The sequence below is a fragment of the Bombus terrestris genome, chromosome 2, assembly GCF_910591885.1.
Source record: "Bombus terrestris chromosome 2, iyBomTerr1.2, whole genome shotgun sequence".
Taxonomy (NCBI): domain Eukaryota; kingdom Metazoa; phylum Arthropoda; class Insecta; order Hymenoptera; family Apidae; genus Bombus; species Bombus terrestris.
In genome coordinates, this window is record NC_063270.1 from 3838539 (window position 1) to 3860086 (window position 21548).

A 21548-nucleotide genomic window follows, 5' to 3' on the forward strand; every position below is an offset into this window, starting at 1 on the left:
ATCTATTTTTGATTTGACGATTATTTAATCGTTTCAAGTAGTATATGTATGTATAGTATATTCTTAAAATTAGCAATGTATATAAATAGTTCGCTATAATCAAACGATTATTATGTGCATTGAATAGATAATTTAAATTTTTGTTATTGTTAATGCAGAAATTCTGGAAAATGACATCCCAGTCGATCTATCGCAATTTCTCTGACTTTTATAAAACGTGTCGATTATCGATATTGTAGTAGTAACAGTAAAGTAAATACTAAAATCATTTTCTGGTTATTTCAGAATTTCACTTATTACACATATCGATTTTTGGATGCAAATTAGTGCAATAATCTTTAGCATTTCTATATCGTATATAGTACCGTATATTTCTATATAGTATCTATATAGTATATAGTATCGTATATTTCTATATCGGCGCACGCGCGCGCGCGTGTGTGGTGTGTGTACCGTCCTTATTTGATTGAAAGGCTTATTAAAACAGGAGGTTTATCTTGAATAAAAGAAAATGTTTGGTATTTATTAATATATATATTTATATATAATCCTATATTTATCTCGCTGTGTCTGAAAAGGACATGGACTAATCGAGAAAAATATTTTTTAACGTTGATTAACGTTAATGATGGTGATGGTAGTACAGATGTACAGATCGTTTACTACATCGATCGATACTACTGATATTTTATATTGAGGATAGTATTGTTAAATAAGATTAATAAATTGATGCACAATTATGGAGATGGTTGTTTTTGAGCTTGGTTGATGCAGAAGGCAACACGGCAAACGAATACATGTCTTCGTCTTCCTTTTCGTGGAAGAAGAAAATGCCGTAGGTCTGTGATTTCCGCTTGGCAACAGCGCACCCGGTTGTCCGTGCTGCCTCGCTGGGTCGAGCCAGTGGCGTAATCAAGAGAGGGGAAATACGGTCGTTCGATTCCCTTCTCAAGCCTTCACAAAAAAATACCCGCTGCAACAGGATAAACGAGAACTTCTTTTCAGTAATACACTTTTATTTTTCTGAATAATATGTTAAGTACAATATAAAGACTGCAAAGAACTATTCAAGCTGATATTATTAACTATTAATCAACTGTAATCGTCATTTAGTTTTATACGAATACAGTTTATGAATACATAGCGATAAAATATTTTTAAAATTATTAAAAATTAATGTTATAAATTATAGATTTGCCAAAATGCATAATTTTTGTTACTTTAACACATACAGCGAAAAATATTTGTGAATACATTGATATACTAATCACAGATAGTCTCCTATACACAACAATATTAATATACATAATTATATACGTTATGCATACATACTTAATTACAATATTTTACTATAATACATGCATACTTAATTAAAATATTTTTGTTCGTTTTTATAAATTTTTTTAAATTTCCTTTTTGTCTTGCTTTATCATACTTATAGCATATTCAATAGTTTTTACATTCATACGTAAATCTACATTTAAATTAAATAATAAATTTAAAATAGTTTTTACAACTGTATTAAATTTTCGAATTTCTCTTTTCTAAACTTTGACACTATACCCATGTTTTCTTCTTGGATACATTGTTTCGTAATTTTACCAAGAACTGCAAATTTTTCTTTCCTTTTTTTTTTATTTAATTCTTTTCATTCTCAATTTGTCCAGTTTGGACATTTGGTAGAACAGAACTGTAAATTGACCAGTTTCCATTATATATATCTGTTGCTTTATACCGTATACATATTTGCTTCATGATAGTTACGCTACTGAGTCGAGTATCCTCCTCTTCACCTTGTCCCCTCCTTTGCACACTGTATCAGAGGCTTTCACGCGTCTCTCTTACTTACACACTGGCTTCTGTCTCTCTCTTTTCCCAACTCTCTTCTCTTATCTCTCCCTTTCTCCCCTCTCTATGTTCACTTTTTTTACTCCCCGTTTCCCTCCATGCCTGGTCGGAGGCCATTTTTCTCTGCTTGATAGAAATTCGGCAACGTTGTATATACGATATACGCTTGCACACACAAAGAGTATCGGAAAGCATTGATGTACATATATATACTTGGGTTTTGTTTACAATTGGTAGTACCTACATATCTAAGGATTGAATTGAAATATTTTAACTTAAAGTCGCTATGAGTTGATAACGACCGTTGACTGTTATCAGAATTTCTCTATTTTATAAAACGAAAACATGACAATCTATTACTTGCGTAGTGACCTGTTATTTGCATATTTAGACATAATGTTGTTTTTTTCTTTCTATTATACATCCTATACATTCTGAGTGATATTGCTATTGCTTACTATTGTTTTACTATGAAGAACGTTGAATTTTGAAACAATGATGAAGCTGCTGAAGAATTTATTTACGTTAATAAGTAGATGATTAATGAAATAGACATTGAATAAAATATAAGTATAAAACAAATGACAAGAAAATTTTCATTGGATATATAAGTGTGTACCGAGTTTCCGACTGGTTTGTACCTGGACGACGTTTTTTAAAAAAAAAAAAAAAATTCACTGTGTTATTACGTTGCGTAACGGGCCTTAACCCTCAAGCCTGAAGCGACAGAGGCAGCGCAGGTCTGACTCGCCGCCTCGCTGTTCGCCTCTCTGGTTTTCCCTTCACTCTGCGGTGCGGTGCCCCACTCATCTTCCGAGACCCTCCGATTTCCAACTCTGCTGCTTGCCTCTCTTCGCTTCAACGGAGCGTCCAACGTGCGTCTCGACATGACGCGACGTTCCCTTCTGTCTATCTACTCTGTAGTTTCCCCTCCAGCTGTGAACCCTGGTCTTTCTATATAATTTTCCCATGCCTTCCCATACTGCGCCCCTCTACATATGTATACATTCATATACACACATAAGTAAGAATGTGTTGCACGCTGCATATAAAACACTCGCATATGTGTTTGACAAAATTACATTTTTTGACCGTTTTAAATTTTTCTACAGTTTCTGCGGTATTGTATTTTTACATTGTATACCGTAGTATATATGCATATCGCAATCGCAATGTTATCTAAATTTCATTTTACAAACTGAGTTACATACATATATGAATAAAATAATAGTTTATCCCTGTGGTTCTTCATTGTGTCTTTCTCGAAGTAACTAGTTTCGAGTGCCTGTTTCTGTGATCAGATTAGAACGCGGTGGTAAAATTCGCGGTCGATCCGATTGAAACGAGCTTTTGAATAGATAGTAAGTAGGTGCATACGAAGAACTGGTTTGTTTGTAGCATGTATATGATAAATCTATAAATCTCTTTCGGTTCGGGGTTTCCTCGTTATTATTAGCTAAGACCTAAGACAATAAAGTAGGTTCTCAATTCCCAGAAATGACGCTACCACGTCGGTTACGGCGCGGCACGTGGTAAAGAGTCATAGTATCACATAATACAATTTTATCATTAACTGTAGGTGTTTGTAGCACAGAATAACGAGTAGTTTTATGTAATATGAGAATTATCGATAATATACATAATTCATTTATATTATATTATCGACATTTGTAACGTACATTCTTGGATTAGATTTTTTTTCGTAATAACACATCCATTTATAGTTTAAGATATTCCAGATATACTGCGTATTGAGCGTAGGCTGGCAGATAAAACCTTAGCCTTGGACATAAATGGACTTGTATTTCTCATTTTTATTTTGATAGCGTATATACACACTTTTATCATCTTCAATTGTGTGTTTATCATCCGATTAATTGCTTCTCTGTCTCTGTAACTGTTTATGCTCGTTTTCGTTGCGTCCATGTAAGATTTTAATTACACGTATATACTTGTTTTTCAGTTGGTATGCCTTCTTTTATCGTATGCCTATTTTTCAACTACGTAATTAGTAACATATGTAGTTCGTTCAAATACTACCTCGATGGCGATATTTACGAAAATCAGTTTTTAAATTTAGTTGCATAATCAATTTTTACAAACTATATACTTATTACAATTATTATAATTATGATTATAGTTATAAACATTTTTGTTTGGTAAAATTGGTTCCAAGTTAAAATAAATAAAAAATAGGAAGAACATGAAATTAAATTCAACTTGAACTCAAGATTTAAAGTGCGTATACGAGCAAGAGTACATAATATGTGTTTTCAAAGGAAGGGCGATAAAAGAAGCTCTCCCGACCTCGCAATTCGACCTCGTTTCACTACGCCGTTTCTCATCCTGTGGTGCGGTGTGCGGCCTCGTTCTCTCTCGTGTTTTTCTTGTTGTTGTTCTTGATGTTTCTTGCCCAAACAAAAGAAAAGAAAGGAAAAAATGTCTGCTAAACGACTTTTTCAATTTTCAAGGCGTCATAGATTTTAAATTCTAAGTTTTAAGCTCTTAAAGCGATGGAAATGGAAATCATACAACAATCGAAGCCTAACTTACTTTTAAGACACCTATTGTATTAGTGGTTTGTCTATACACTATGCTATTATAGCGTATACTACTTAGACAGTTTTAATTTTAATACCAGACATACGATAATAGTGTAAATTAGCGTGTTTAACGTTTAGACATACACATTAATATAAAATCTTAAAGCATTTAGAATCATGAAGTCAATGATATTGAGAAAAAAAATGGCAAGATGTAACAACTGTAGGCTCCACCGGTCCTATAAGGAAAATAGTTACAGCATGGTTATGGCAAAAACATAACTTGACTGCTACTATTTTTCACCATTGTTATGATATATCTTACGAAATAATCGCAGATGTATATTTTCTACTTACGTTGTTAGATTTTATCGCTTATACTATCTAAAGTCTAAACAAGTGTTACGTTAAAATTCTTTTTTGCATGATTTTAGTATGATACAGGGAGATTTAATCAACACACATGGAAAATTAGGAAATGTTCATATATATATATATTATTTTCCTGTTGCGAAATGCCATATAATTAGAGATACATGACAATGTCGTGTATGCTGTTTGTATGCGCAGAGTAACATATACACGTACCGTGTACTTACTAACATTTCATACTATTTTTCAAAAGAAAGCACTAATTAATAAGAATCATATACATTAGAAAAATTATTTGTAGTGAACATTTACTTTATTATTTGAACTATATCCTTTATTGTTTCAAATACTAGTTCCTTTGAATACTAACTGAATGCGTTTTATTTGAATGCTAATATGCATATTGTTAGAAGTTAGTTACTTCGAAACAATATCGTATATTTCTTTATAATATAAGCGATAATAACCAAGTCTTACTCTACATAACGAAATCTTATAATCTTCGTTTAATTTTGAGTTAATCGTTCGCGTTTTGAAAAGATGAAGTTCTATGTTTGGAGCAAAACTGAGAAAAACCGATCTGAATGAGAATGTCAGTGAGTGAATTCAGTGAATTTTCACGATCGCTGGTATATATAAGTAGTACTGGTTCCTGGTGCGTCATGGAACGATGGTCACGAGGTTGGCCAGAGTCAGAATATAGGAAGGAAGGTAGATGGTAGTCGATGCGCATGTGCGCGCTTATGTTCGACTATGTGTGCATCCGTGCGTGCGTCATATAGGCTTGTTGTTCGCCGTCACCGTGCCGTGCGCTATGTCTCTTTCTATTCTCTGGGGAGACAGAGCCCTAGCGACCAGCTGTCTCTGCAACTCTGCACTCTACATTCTACTTTTATTTGTTCCCTGCTGCTTGTCCCTTCACCGCGTCTCTCTTTTTACCACGAGTCGAGTCGAGCCGCGATCATTCACGCGTACAGAGACTCTCGTCCCACGTAATTCTACCACTTATTCAAAAGGTGCGCTCTTAGAAAACGTTCTATCTAGTATAGTATACCTATACTATTATAAATATGAAGAGATTTGCGCTTCTGTTCCGGCCGCTCATCAGCCTAGCATAACCACCAGCCTTTGATGTTTAATTATATCTTGTTTACTTGTGCAGGATCACATCAATACCGAGCACAATTCATAATTGGAGAAGTTGTCAAATCTCCTTAAAATAGCATTAAAATTCTATCATTATTGCTATCAGGAACCTCTTCCTGTTTAGTTTCCAAGAGAAAGAACAAAATCGAGAAAAATTCAAGTAGAAACGGAACTCATTGCGTCTAATAGATTAGTGTTTGCTAACTAAATATATTTACAATCAATTTAAGAATAAATTTTTCCAGTTTACGTAGATACTATCAGCTGAATGAATATGCGTAATATTTAACGTGTGTCTTATTATAAATTCGTATAAATAATGTGTATTATTATAAATTGTTCATCAATTGTTTTCTAAAATAAACATCTATTATTTACTACGGTATGTAGCATAAAGCGAGTCGAGGTTATGTTTCTTGTTCAAGTTGTGCACTAGGGATGTAATATGTATATAATAAGTAGGTTAACAACAACAGGTTAGTAACAAACTCATAAACTGACAAAGAATCGATGTGACAGCGTCCTATTTTTTGACTCTCAGAACATAGCGATAAGCTTTACCAAACACCTGGAGCGTGTAATGCAATAAGCGATCTCTCGTAACGATATCAGCTGCCGCTCTTAATTTGAATGTAACTGAACGTACACTATATACTATATATACTCATAAAAATTCATTTTTGACAATAGTAATATAACATCTGCTTGGAATAACGAAATGAGGAACATATATCTACATATTGAGTATTATATGTAATATAATGTTGTTATATTTGAGTTCGATACATTAAGAATTTGTTTATAGGTATATTGATTATCAATTTTCTGCCACCTAATTTGTTTTATTTCGCTTTATTTTATGAAAAAGTTAATAAAAATAATAAAAAATTTTTCTCTAGCAAATATCAATATTGTAGACATACAGAGGATTCAAGTATCTACATAATGTGTGTGTGTGTGTGTGTATAAAACTTTTTAATACAACTTATTGCAACATATATATATATAATATAGAATCCTTTATCAATATACATAAATACTACTGTAATATTTTGCCAGAATTTATTGGAAATAGGAGTAAGAAATATAGAACGTATCTTCTTGAGTTTACGAAACAGAAGAATGCAGCTGATTGAATATAGGTACGTATGACACCGTGCACTCTCATTTTGTTCTGTAAATGGCTAATGCCATGCGTAATTTCTTCATAAACCGGTTGCAATGAGATAAAACAGGAGTAGAACAAGCTCTACATTATACCGGTGACTTGTAGAAGTTGTTCGTCATTATTAAAGATGCTTCGTCCGCGCTGCTCAATATCATTCTCAGTCTTTATAACCGTCTATGTATTTATATATGTATGTACAATGTACATACGTGTATCGTCAAGTAACTTGAAAGTTACTTATACACGTATATGTATATATACCATCGGTCATAAGTTACTTTGATTAATTTCTAGCGAATTTCACAAATGAGTTTTATTAAAGTGTATAAATTAATGGGAAATTAATGACTGATATGATTTTTTCGATGTCAGTGAGATTTACTTATATAGACGTATCCAGTTTACGAAATTATTACGAATTTTCTATTAAAAAATTTGTTTTTCAAAAATATTTTTACATAATTTATGTAAAGAGTATAGGTGTTACATTTCGTAAAAAATAAAACATTAAATATAAAAATGATATGATTTTTTCAATAAGAAATTCCCATGAATTTCATTTCACAAGTATTTTTATATTAGAAATATATATAATGATGCTACTAATATGTAGTACTGACCATTTAAAAAAAATATGCTTACTATAATATTTAGTTTTTCGAAACAAAATAATGTTTTCTTCTGATACTGTTTTCTTATCACCAAAAAAAGATAAAATTTAAAAGATAATTAAGCTAGGTTATTCATTTAACGGTAGACCACCTGTAGTGGTTGGTTTTATTTGCGTTACTACTACTGTGAGAGATAAAAATAAAAATGTAACTACTGAAACAATCACGTAAAGTTTACTGTGGGGTATACGCATAAAAAGGATGTTGTAAAAGATTAGGAGAATGTTATTACGTTTAAGTTATGTGGCGGCACTTGACAGCAAATACCACTACTCGACACTAACTAGTGTCGGAGGACGGCAGCGCAGTGGTTAGGGCCTTAGATTACGAACGTACGGGACGCGGGTTCTCGAATCCCGGCGACCGGAGTCCGATTTTTCTTCTACGCATCAAAAATGGAAGAAAAACAGCAGTGTGTAAACGTGTATTGAACAAGCGGAGCTCAAATGTTGTCCGAAACATGGCTGTCCGTCCCGTTGTTCGAAGCTATATTTTAGGAGTATCATCTATAATTTAAAAAGTCCATGTTACATGGTACGCAAATTGCACAACGATGCAATAATATCTTGATTTTTTATTTACAAACATTTACAAAAGGACAAAGGTTCGTGCACGAAAATTTCATTGTTTCCAAAAGCTTTTTCTTTTGTAATTTACACAGATATTATAGTTTATTCTTATACTCGATTTCATGTGTTAGTGGAAAGGAGGTCGAGGTTAAAAAAGAGAGTACAATTTTGTTATCTAATTTTATAAACAAGCAATTCTATTTAAATAATAGATAAAGTAATAGAACATGTTTTAATCTCCTTTTTTTGTATATTCTCTTATTTATTTGTGATGTAATTTTTTCACATACTTTTTCTAAGGTAATTTAAATTTCAAGGGAAATTTCACATTATTGAATTCAAGTGAAGTTAGTAAGTTTAGAAGCTAAGTAAGTATATAAGTACAAGCAAAGTTCATTATTTCTCTATTCGATAATTAACATTTATATGTACAATCGCACACTATATCATAGTTATGATGGCATTTCAATGTTATTTTAAAGATATTCTTACCAATAGACATTAATGATACTTCAGAAATCTTTCCTACGTAGTTCAATTATAAATAGTTTTGCCTGAATATTCGCTCTTGATAAACGAACGTACAGCAGATGTTTTTCAGTATTATGTATCTTACATTTACAGAGCTGGATAAGCGCAGAAGGATCGGTAAGGAAGGGTGAAAGTAGAAATGAGGAGGGGCAGGTTTGTAGGAGTAGGAGGGGCGCTCCAGTTACTTGGTTCTACCTTCTACCCACGCTCCTGACCCACAAGAAATTGAGTGGAGGCACCACTTCCTGTCATATTCATGTCATTTAGCAGCCTCTGTCGATTGCTTGATAGTGCTTATTTTCTATTTCTCTTTTTTTATCACACGTCAGCTATAATTCTTCGATGAAGTTAACTGCGAAGCTTATAACCATCAATAAGAAAGAAGATAAATATTCTGCACTAATGCAAAGTAAGGGAAACAAATATATATATACGACTTCTTAATTTACATTATACATTTTATAACATACTTGCTATCATATTTTCAGATTATTATTACGTACATATCATACATTCTTATAATTTCCCAAACTTTTTACTTTGAGTAAATATAAGAATAAAAAATATAAGGATAGAACAATACTTTATTGAAGACAAATGGACTGTAAAAATACAAACAAATTAGTCTTGCTTTTTATTTTAATTTCTGTAAATGTGTTTTGTTCAAGTTGAACAAAATTTCATGTAAACGATGAAAGTTGTATATTCTAGTAAAATTCAGAGCTATAATTCGTTAAAAGGTAATTAATGGAATGGGAACCTATACTGACTTTAACTATACTAATTCAACTATGTTAAAAGGTAATAAAAAAATATAAGAATAATTTATCAACGAACCCTATTTACAACTTTCCATTTCCACGCAGCAGAATGTCCCGTAATCGTTTTGAATTGCTATAAGCAAACTTGCATTTTGCAAATAACAAAACTATGGAACAGAAAAGCAGACTTGGAAAAGTTTTACCACTTATAAAGATATTGATAGACAATTACTAAAAAATTTTTTCACCAAGCGAAGATATTGTAATCGACGAGACACGACGAGTTTCTTGGAGGGGACGACTAACATTCTAGCAATACATACCGACGAAATCACATAAGTATAGTATAAAACTATTCAAACTGTGTTCCACCGAAGGTTACACATGGTCTGCAAAAGTATATTCCGGACGAAATATCACTGAAAGTAAGCAAGTTAGCATAGCTGAAAACGTCTGCATTGAATTTGCAGATAAATTGCTAAATGAAGGACGAGCTTTGTTCGTCGACAACTTTTATACGAGCTATCATTTAGCAGTCAAATTTTTAAATTTTAGGACGCATGTATAGGAACTGTACGGTACAACAAAATATATATGCCCAATTTCGTAATGTCGTACCAGTTGAAGAGAGGTGAAATGATAACACGAGAAGATAAGAACGGTATTGTGATGCTTAAACGGAGAGATGTTCGAGATGTTAGAATATTATCAACAAAACATGCACCCATTATGATTTCAAGCTCGAATTCTACATATCGCGGACGTCCTCCGAAACAGAAACCTTTGGCAACCTTTAGCATCTAGAAAATACAAGTAAACTGGATACGTCATTTTTGTGAATCTCCTGCGGCAGAATCTTGCAAAATTACAGGTTCTCTGAAACAACGTGTGATTTCTGTACCGTTATACAGGGTGGTTGGTAACTGGTGGTACAAGCGGAAAGGGGGTGATTCTACGCGAAGAAAGAAGTCGAAAATATAGAATAAAAATTTTTCGTTTGAGGCTTTGTTTTCGAGAAAATCGACTTTGAATTTTCGTTCGGTACGCGTGCACTTTATCACGTCTCGTTATTACGGATCTCACTGTAGATCGTTGTCTCGATGGATATTATCGCCGTTTGTTTGTTTTCGCCGTAACGGAAAATTAGGAATACATAATGAAATAATATGAAGTAATCATAAAGTTTATTATTACAAAAGTTGCTGAAAATGTTGCCCATTCTGCCGAACACATACTTCTGCTCTTCTAATTAAATTTCTATGAACACTTCCTAAAGTATTCGATTGTTTTAAAGTATGAAAGGCTACAATAATCTTTTCTTTCAATTGCTCACAACTTGCGATTTCTTCAGAATAGACAATTGATTTAATATGGCTCCATAAATAAAATTCAAAGTCGATTTTCTCGAAAATAAAGCCTCAAACGAAAAATTTTTATTCTATATTTTCGATTTCTTTTTTTGCGTAGAATCATCCCTTTTCCGCTTGCACTACCAGTTACCAACCACCCTGTATAACGGTACAGAAATCACACGTTGTTTCAGAGAACCTGTAATTTTGCAAGATTCTGCCGCAGGAGATTCACAAAATGACGTATCCAGTTTACTTGTATTTTCTAGATGCTATAGGTTTTTCGGTGATTAGTATTTAGGAAACGATGGTATTTTTCGTGGAGCACAGAGCACAGCTGGTGCTGGTAGAGAAAGTTCGAACGAGCGCTCATGCGGGCGTGTCCTGTGTGCCTGTGTGTTCGACTCCAGCCCGACAGATGTTTTTTGGAGGGTGGAGGCACCGTGCTTGGCCACCGCTGCCGTTCCGCTCCGCGCTACTGCCATCATCGCTACTATGGTGTATCCGTATCTTTTTCGAAAGGTTTCCCTTGTTGCCAGATCTCAGGTCCTTTCCTTTGTTCGTGGCACGATCAAAGACACTGCTCTCTCACAGATCCCTCGGAAATAAAACTTGTTAAACCGTTCTTGTTTTCTTCTTCTTCCTCCCAATTCCAACCATAATCATTACTGTGATTTTCAATTATTTCTCTCTTTCTGTACCTCAAGACAATGCATCGTGGAGAAGTTATTTTTCTGCTTTACTGTGCTTTAAAAATTACCTGATACCGATACCTGAACTAATACCTTTATCATTTTTATATGAAACCAGTGTTTATTTAAGATTTGTTTATTCAACTAATCGTAAGAATTTGAAGTAGTGTGTAAATAATGTTAAAAATAGAGTAGAAAATGACACTATTTGAAAAATGAAAACTTGGAAACTCACAATTTTCTATATTTTTCATGTTTAATATACGTGTGTTGGATTCAAAGAACCCAATGTATTATGTGTCAGTTTTCAAGATAAGTTTTTTTCATAAATTTTATAAGACATACCTTATTTATGCAGACAAAATTTCAGAGACTCGTATCTAATATCACGCGCAAGTCAATATACGCACTTTCTTGTTTCATATGTGTGTATAAAGGAACGAACGGAACAACTATCAATCACGATTTTATACATATATCATGGCTATTATGAGGAAAATGATGAAATGTTTGCAAAAAAGATATTTAACTTTACGTAGATACAAGAGAACGACTTAAAATTGCATGTTACAGCGCTATATTGTTGACTGATTTTATCAAAAGGAAACATTTAGAGGGAAAACGAGGATGAAAAAATGTCGTTTGGAAATTATAATAGATACAAGATTATTTGAATTCAAATGACCCAATAATAGTCTGCTAAAAGTCTGCTAAATGGATACAATGTTATTATACTCGTATGTACATATTTACATCTGTTATAAGTCAGCATATATGTATGTATATGTACATATACTTATATATATATATGGATTTGAAAAAATGAGAAGAAAGTTTGCTTTGTCTCCAAATGTATGTGGAAAATGGAAATGTCAAACATTCCAAATATAACCTCTTCCCCATTAATCAATACATACATACTTACGTGTGTATATGCAGGATATTTTATTTTGAGATCGAGAAGAGATGTTAGAGGATAGAAAATCGTGTCAAGTTATCTTTCGGAATTAATTCAATTCTTGGTAGGTTATGCAGGTGATTACCAGTTGAATCATTGGATGAATAAGTCTGTGTACTATATATAGTGGAGTGAGGGAGAAGAGAAAGGAGAAGAATGGAGGAACACAGGTAATTGGGAATGCAAACGTTGCGAGGAACCGATACGATGACGCAACGACATAAATCAGGAAATTGATATTTTTCCGTCTGTCGTAGTTGGTCCTTTTCCTTTAGCATTTCTGCTGTTTCCACTTGGACAGACTCGAAGAAACATCACGATCCGACAGGTGTGTTCTGACTTCTGATAGCATTGATGGAAGTAAAATTCTTTGTTTACCACTTTCTGCTTACCGCTTCAAAATCACTTCATTATCGTTACAAGCACTTTGATTATGTTCGTCGTCATCAGAGCATTTTGATCGCATTCAATACTTCTTTAGCTATTTCTTCTTATGTTATAGATTATGTTATGGTAGAGATAATTTGACCTATCTTTCGTTATAATATCGCTAAATTATGTTAAAAGTTAATATTTGCTTGCGTTTGCAAGTAATCTCTTTTTCAATAATATCCGTTTGCTTGATCGAAACCTGCGCGATTTTAGCATTGGGAAAGAGGGTAGTAAATAGTTGTATGAAAAAACGAATGATATTTATTAGTCATAATTTAAACTTAGAACCGTGTGTACATTTCGTATATATTCTCGCATTAGTTTCAAATGTTACCAATGTAATTATGATAAATCAATGAAAGCTTTCTGTGTTAGGTGTTGCATTATTTTAATGAGTCGATGTAGTATATCGTATAACGTAATTCTATTTCAATTGGGCATCGTTAAATTATATTTCGTTGCAACACAACGTCGCAATTGATCGGAATAGAGAATCTGAAACTCATATAGTAACTCTATGCGACATAGCGTGAAGCGAAAGATTTTATCACATGATTTCCTGTAAACATTTTCACGACAATTAGGCCAGTCCGGTGAGCTCGACCATCGCGTCGAACGAGCGATGGTGATGGTGATGGTGATGGTGATGGCGATGGCGATGACGATGGCGATCGATACATACCGTTACCGTTAGTTAAATAATCCCCGTCGACCCGTTTATTGTTGCTCTTTGTATATGTTGTTTCCAACTCTAACAATCGACCACATCGGCAACATTCAATGCCGCTTTTTCCTCGTCGAAACGAACCAACTTGGATCTCCTTTCGCAATGCTATGCCGGAATCGTTACAAATTACAACTTACAACAGTTACTAAAGAATAAGAGCGTGAGAAACGCGAGACCGTACACCGAGCGTCAATGAAATCCATGTTCTATCTATTTTTTATACATACATAATATAATACCCTCTGCCTTTATATAATACTTGAGCAAAATTCTATTTTCTCAATTGCACTTTTGCGATTCTTCTATCTTCTATTTTATAGCTTTGGAATTCTTGCTTGTTTGATTCTTTTGAAAATTACTAATTACTAATCACATTTGTGTATAATCATATTGGATAAAATACGATGATATGGTAGTTATGTCCAGTATTAAGGATAAATATGCTTGTACGCGTAAATAAAATTTATTTATTTATTAAATAAAATAGAAGTTATTCTTTCGATGCATTCTAGGAGAAATTCCAAATTTTTGTTATATAGACACAAATACCGATGATATAAAGTTATATGATATCAGCTGGACGCGTCCAAAATTCAAGTAACGAATTACGAGTAGCAGGTTCCTTCTTATAATTGGTTTAGAGCAGAGAAGATGTCGCTTTATTTGTATAAAAATAAACTGACTGTAGATCGATTTTGCAGTAACGTAGGTTACATAAAATAAAATAGACAGGTGACGCAAATAAGAGACAAGAAGGGTTCGTAATAGGTCATGGGCTTACGTGGGGTGTAAATGGCGAATTATTAATAATAAAAATCGATTCGTTCGAACGACGCGATAACTCATTTCAGCTTTAGTCAATCTTGAAGTTTTGCGCGATAGAATTGTTGAAACGATCGTTAGATAATTGTCTATTTTCTAACTTTAAATATTCGAGTATACAGTTTTTCGATTATTGTAATAGGCGATAAATTGCGAATATTTTCTTTTATTCAAATTTCTTTCTTTCTGCTTTATACTTTATCATCTTGCGCGATGTTATTCATCATTAGCCACTACCATGCCACGTAACGTTGTACGTTACTACTCTCGGTTTGATTGAATTACTCGTTAACTAATCTGCACGAAAAAGGATAATTTGAAATCTTGCGTCAAGTGCTTTTCTATGTATTATATGTATATACATATGTTGTATATCCGAGAAAAATGCATTTTCACAAAGCTAAAATTTCTCCGATTCGTTTCCGTTCTTGAGATCACAACCGCATAATTTTCGATCTATTTTTACAACGACGTTTTATGTTGATCCGCAAAAACAAATATTTCACTGGGAGATTTTCTGCAAATTTTTTGGATAGAATTTTTGAAAGACGTACAATTACATTTGACCAAACAGTATAAAACACAAACAGTGATGGCTGGTGTATATCTATATTACTCGTAGTTAATGAAATTCTTCTTCTTCTTGAATATCGGAAAACAGTAAGGAGTGACGTGGGTATGTAGGTAAACGAGTAGCAGTTATTTGTGACAAATAATGGAATGCTTATTACCACCATCAAAAGGAAATGCGTAAGGGAAATTAAATACGCGTACGCATGTGCGATATCAATTAAGGAGTCGTTATACCTTTGTTATACATATGTATACTTTGAAGTTGGTTTCGAACGACGAAACCAAGTCAAGGTTGAAACAATAATCGTTTCTTCTAGTAACCGTTGATCGTTACATGAAACTTTATATATATTTGATTTGAGTAAGGCAGATTAATAAATGGTAAAGTAGAACTCGGAGTGAGACTGCGAAATGTCCAGACAAAGGCCGCTTATTATCACCGTTATCCATCCTGATAACGGGACTTAGTTTTCTCGGATGTTTCTGTTTGATGACTCGCAGAGATCCGACTTTTTACTCGCGCGTTTTCTTTAAAAAAAATCAACCGATTCTCTGTGACCTTCCTTTAATTGGATACGTTCCAGGAAATTTTACGAGAACAGAAATTGATTTTCCCCCTTCGTCTGGTCGTGCTGGAAAGGTATTTTTCAGTTACCGTTTCTTATCTTCCAAATATTTTCTGTCTTTGTCTCCCTAAGGCAATAGTTTCTCGAATAAGTTGTATTTTGACTGGAACAAACGTCCCTTCGTTTGGTAAACCACCGACAAAATTGTAATGACTCCCTAAAAAAGGCACAAGAATGTCGCATGCGGCAGAAAAAGGTGGATTTGATCTCAGAAATCGATAACAAGTGGTAATATCTGCTCAATTATTTTAACCACATTTTAACAATATTTCCATGTCTCAAGAATCGAAGAATTTTTGATTACGCATTCCAATAATCGACAACTTAGAAGTCCACCTTTGGACAATCAGTATCCGAATAATTATAATCAGTACACTACCGTAATCCCAGAATTGGATGAAAACGCAGCTGAACTGAATCGCAGCGAAAACGGTTGGGCTTTACCAAGATATTGGACAATAGTTCAAGAGTTAAATAAAGCGCCGGCCAAGGAGGCAGAATATTTGAAGCGTGATTTTATAAATTTCAAATGATAAGTGTTTAATTGAAATTATAAATACGTAGTGTTTGCACTTAAAAAACACAGTTGCGTTTGAAATCTTTAAAAAGCCTCCATTTTGAAGATTTGAGGTGCATCATTTAATTTTTCCTAACGAAATTTTGTTTATCTTCTATCGCTTTAACTTTAATTTGATGTTATGGTTTGTACCAGATGCATTATACACCCTGTATATTGTGTATAATATATACATACTCGCATGTACATATGCGACATGCGACTATATATATATATATATATATATATATATATAGAGAGAGAGAGAGAGAGAGAGAGAGAGATTGTTTGCACACGACAAAGCGACTATAAACTAAATAAATCCGCTTGTAGCATGTTCTTATTCTGTTTCTGAAGACAAAAACAAACGAAATTCTCTGATGACGTCAATGAATCGTTATAATTTTACGAGTCTACGAGAAAGTTTGCTGGAAATTCTTTGAAACTGGCTGCCGATTTGGGTCAGTTCTAAAAGTCTGTATGGTTGTTCTGTATCCTTTCTTTTCGTTTTTCTCCTTTTCTCTTTTCTCCTTTCTCTTTTTTTTGTGCTTTTAGTATAGCGTCTTTAATTGCACACGATACGTTGCGTTGTTTCGTATTTTATTCAAATCTTTCCAAGGTATTTCTCTGCACAGGGAAAGTTAGATGTTTGGCAATAGCCACGCGGTAAATGTATATTTATCATAAAACATAAAATGTTGTGAGATTATTCTCTTTATATTTACTCTATTTCTAATCTAAGGAAATATCGAAATTGAAATACTTTTCTTTTGTAATACAATTACGTATATAGGTACTTAGTTAAACAACGGTCTATTATTGTTACATAGATTAATTATTTTTACATTAATTGTTTTTATGTTAATCTCACTTTTTACATCATAACGGTGATTCGATATCATTGTAAAAATAATTGATTTCTCCAGCTAGTACATATAAATATACACACACATAAGTTACAATCTTAATTCATATTACACATATCTACATGCATATATTTACTACAACATATTTTAGTTAACATGAAGCCGTAACTGACGCAAAATGATATTTTGCGTTCCAGCTAAGCTGACTTTAGTCTAGGCTTCTGATACGATAAATTTCAGTAAAAACTTTATCGAAACAACGGGAATCATTATTTTATGCTTCGCTTTTTACTTTTATCTTGTTATTTGCGTTATTCGCGTTCAAATTTTTTTACGTGACAAGTGATGATTTTCTATCGAGTAGCTTCTCTCTCTCTCTTTACACTTTACTTTTACGTATGTATGTATGTAGTAAGTTGTCCGATAACTTTTAAATTTTAAGCGCGAATCTTGTCAAAAATTATTCTCTTGGAAAGAAATAACTAAATAGCTGATATAATTGAAGTAATGTTGCGGCAACTTCGTTTCCTATTTTGGAGATTCTTCTTTTTCATTCGTAAATCATATCCATTTGTATCGCTAAATCGAGTAATAAGTTCATCTTATACTTTATGTTAATTAAGCGATAATCTGGCAATCGGTTGACTATAATTTAAATTACCGCTTAATTTATACGAACACAAGTCAAGTTATTTGAATTAGGTATTTGACTAGTCGAAACGAGGCTGTACCGTATTTCTCTATTGTAAAATGTAGGTATTACGCCTGTGAGTTCGAAATCTCTTCGTCGAAATCATTAACCGAACTTGCCAAGTTGACGATTCCAAGACTGCGGAAAAGTAACGAAGACGACTGTTTCGATCGTTCGCGGGGAGACGCGATTTCGAAGAAGCGCGTCAACGGGAGTCGTAAATTCCCGTTACGATTCGAATAATTGACGCCACGAATAGATCAATCCCCTATTTCGATTAGGATAATAGGGGTGGCTAAGTGAATATAACGCTGATTTTAACAGGTTATAATATATATATTTCCAACAATTAAATAACTTCAATATTGGATACAATTGTGTGTATGTTGACTGCCAAATTACGAGTGAGTACGGCCTGAGACTCTTTTCGTGTTGATGATGACAAGACTTCCATCGATCGACTGTCTTCGACTTGGCGATTGTGATGACTGACTTTTTACTGACTCAGACTGTTACTCGATTGTTACTCGATCTGTTACTCGATTTGTTACTGACTGTTACTGTGGAACAAGTCTAGAAATGTTGTGACTGTTCTGTAGTTGTAGCTCAAGTCCAGAGAACAAGTGAAGTTCGTTCTCGTATTATTACGAAGGAAAGCTCGGGGTGAGTGTGTTTGTTGTATGAAGAAAGCTGATTCGTTGCTTACACTTTTCAAGAGGAAAGTGAGGGTAACGATCCGCGATGCCCATTGGTTATGATCAACGTTAATGAATGAGAATAGGTGGATGAAGCCTCCTACTAACGTGGTTCGTGTGTGACATTTTTCATGCGAAAACCCGCTTTTATCGTTAGGTCACTACCCACTTTCTCCATAATTTGTAAGATCGCACAATAAACCTAAGGACTGTTCTAAGGACCATCCATAAACCGACAATACTTGCAGGATTAAAGATTCCTGCAAGATAATAAGATTAAGTTATAAAGATTACGTTAAAATGATTTTATGGTGGTTCTTTAGGTTTATCGAGGGTCTGAATAACGGTGCGCGGGCCTTTGACGGTCAGACAACGAGGGATGGCGTGCGAATTGTCTCACGCGACGTAACAACGACTGAAACTACAAGAGATCGTAATCGCCGAGGTTCGTAGTTTCGAACACGGATCGAGCATCAAAATGGCTGTCAATATCGCTTCTATCGCAGGTTGCAATAGAGAAATGAAACGAATCAAAACGAACAACTTTCCAAGAGCAGTAGACAGCTCCGGGTAATTTATTCGACATTATTTCGATTTAAGTAAATATACAGCAGCGTGGCGGTTCGGCTCGAGAGAAAGTCTTGAGATGAAACCTACTCTGTGCAATGTATTAACATTAACCATAACCATTAACCTAGTCTCCCCCGGGAACGCTCGAACGGGAGGCTTCTGTTCATTAACACCGACGCTCTTCCAGAAACTTCCTTCCCTACAGACGCAGAAATTGGAAAACTGTTTTGTTTTCTGTTTTGTTATTGGTCATCTTCTAATCTCAATTTTAAATAATTTCAATCCTTTTTACTTATTTGATTCGTTTCCTTCGAACAAATTAACACTTCAAACGAATTCGTTGAAATATTCTTCCCTGAATCTTATTTTATTTTATTCCGATACTGTACATTATATATGTACATATGTACGATATATGTAATATAAAATCATAAACAATAAAGTCAAATTATTTCACTTATCTTACAAGAACAAATTTTCACTCAAAATTCTTCTCATTTCAATTACTCTCGAATAATATGTAGAAAAGTGTATAAATTTATATGTTTGTTATTAAGTTAAATACGTACAATGTATGATTTGTACGAAATACGAAATACGAAGTACAAAGTACGATATACGATATACGATATACGCAAAACGATATAACAAAATTCGGGAATCCGTACTGTATCTGTTACGTCCCGTTACCCTATCATATACCAAAATCTATCCATCGGTCAAGACGGTACGCCAAATAATCCTAATAATAATCCTAAGGAACTATCACAAAATAAGTGTTTATTTGCAAAATATAATAAAAAGTAGAAATCTCGCAAGTAAAGTAAAATACATACGGAACTAAAATTCCATTTCATTAATGTAGAATTGTAGAATGTATTTGTACATAATTTTTCTTCCTTATAATAGCATTAAGATTCCAAAACTTTCTTAAAATTACCTCAGTTAATTACATAGAAACTACAACCATAACCATAACAGACAATAGGAACCAAAAGAATAGATAATACATATATCGTTATGTTTTGAATTTCTGACCTAATTTATTCACTTTCTACCTGATCATTGTAGAATATTATACGCGTTGGTCGGCCTCGTCTATTAGTAAATAATATTTTTTTTATCTATCAAAACCATTAATTGTTCTTTCATGAATTTTCGACACTATTTTTCCAAAATTAACATCTCGTTTAACTGTTTTCGTTTTTTATTATTATTATATTCAATTAATACATACATATATATTCAATATTCGCTTTTGTTAATTCAGTTTAAGTGTTCAGTTAGTTCGTTTAAATGTTCTGGTGTTTCATTATTAGTTGAGATAACAATTTTAAATAATAATATGGCAGGAGTAAACGAGGGTTCCTAATCATCAATACAATATTTCTTTGTTTTTATTTATAAATAACTATTTTATTTATAAATTACTATTACTAGCCGACTAAATCGTCAGTTTTTCATATCGAAAAGTCACGAAGCTTTGTCGTATATGTATTATAGTATATGTAATATATATGAATTGTAAATTATAATTATTATTGTTGGTGTTTACTACAGTGTAACGATCTAGTAATGTCCTACGTGCTACGTGATCAGTGTCACGTCGAAATACTAAAATTTGCTTAATTGTATTTTGCTGTTTACTTTTGACACTGTTTTTCGATCACTATTCTGATTACAAATTGGTGGTCCATTTTTAAACATGTCTACTTAAAAGAAAGAGGTATGTTATGTATCACGAAATTATACGTGAAAATTATTTGACTAATAGATCACATAAATAAATATGAATAAAAGTTCATTTCAAATTTCAATATACAATAAAGTTTGCTTTTTTATTTTTCGAATAGCAGGCGAAAATAATAATAGTGACGAGTCATGAACTAGGTATTGTCACCATCACACAATGTATAATTAACATACACGCGTTTGCAATAATGGTTCTTCATCAGCTCTTAATCAGCTCTTAATCAGACACTGAATTATACATATTCAAAATTTTGTTTTAGAATTGTAGCCCTTGAATTTTTGTTAATACGGATTTACTTCTCTTGTTTTTTATATCAATTTCGTACAAATAATCGCGCGTCGTATTGTAATTTATGATGAATATTCATATTCTGAGAATATAATTGCATTCTCATGGTGTTAATCTTTGGTCATGTTTATACTTTATGTATACGTAATACTCTATTCGACCCCCGATATACATACTACATACATAATATGCATTCTCGTTCAATTTTTCACTCATTGTCAGAGGAAGAATGTACAAGACACATTTGATAAGACATGGTCGTAGCCCGAATACATTTTGGTTTTCTTTATAAATTTCCGACAGCTGATGTAAAAATAACTTTTAAAAACAAAGCTGTGATC

At 33.2% G+C, this 21548-nt stretch overlaps 1 protein-coding gene across 11 annotated transcripts in view; it reads left to right on the forward strand.

Moving 5' to 3' along the window:
* LOC100648958 (inositol-pentakisphosphate 2-kinase) overlaps positions 1-21548 on the forward strand; it is a 78060-nt gene that overhangs the window by 3870 nt on the left and 52642 nt on the right. For 3 of the 11 annotated variants that reach the window (XM_048409854.1, XM_048409809.1, XM_048409840.1), the window contains exon 2: positions 18920-19041. The exons of 5 other annotated variants lie outside the window; for them this stretch is intronic. The gene's annotated coding sequence lies outside the window, so the exon portion shown is untranslated. 3 more of the 11 variants (XM_048409818.1, XM_048409843.1, XM_048409848.1) reach the window with 3 other exon arrangements.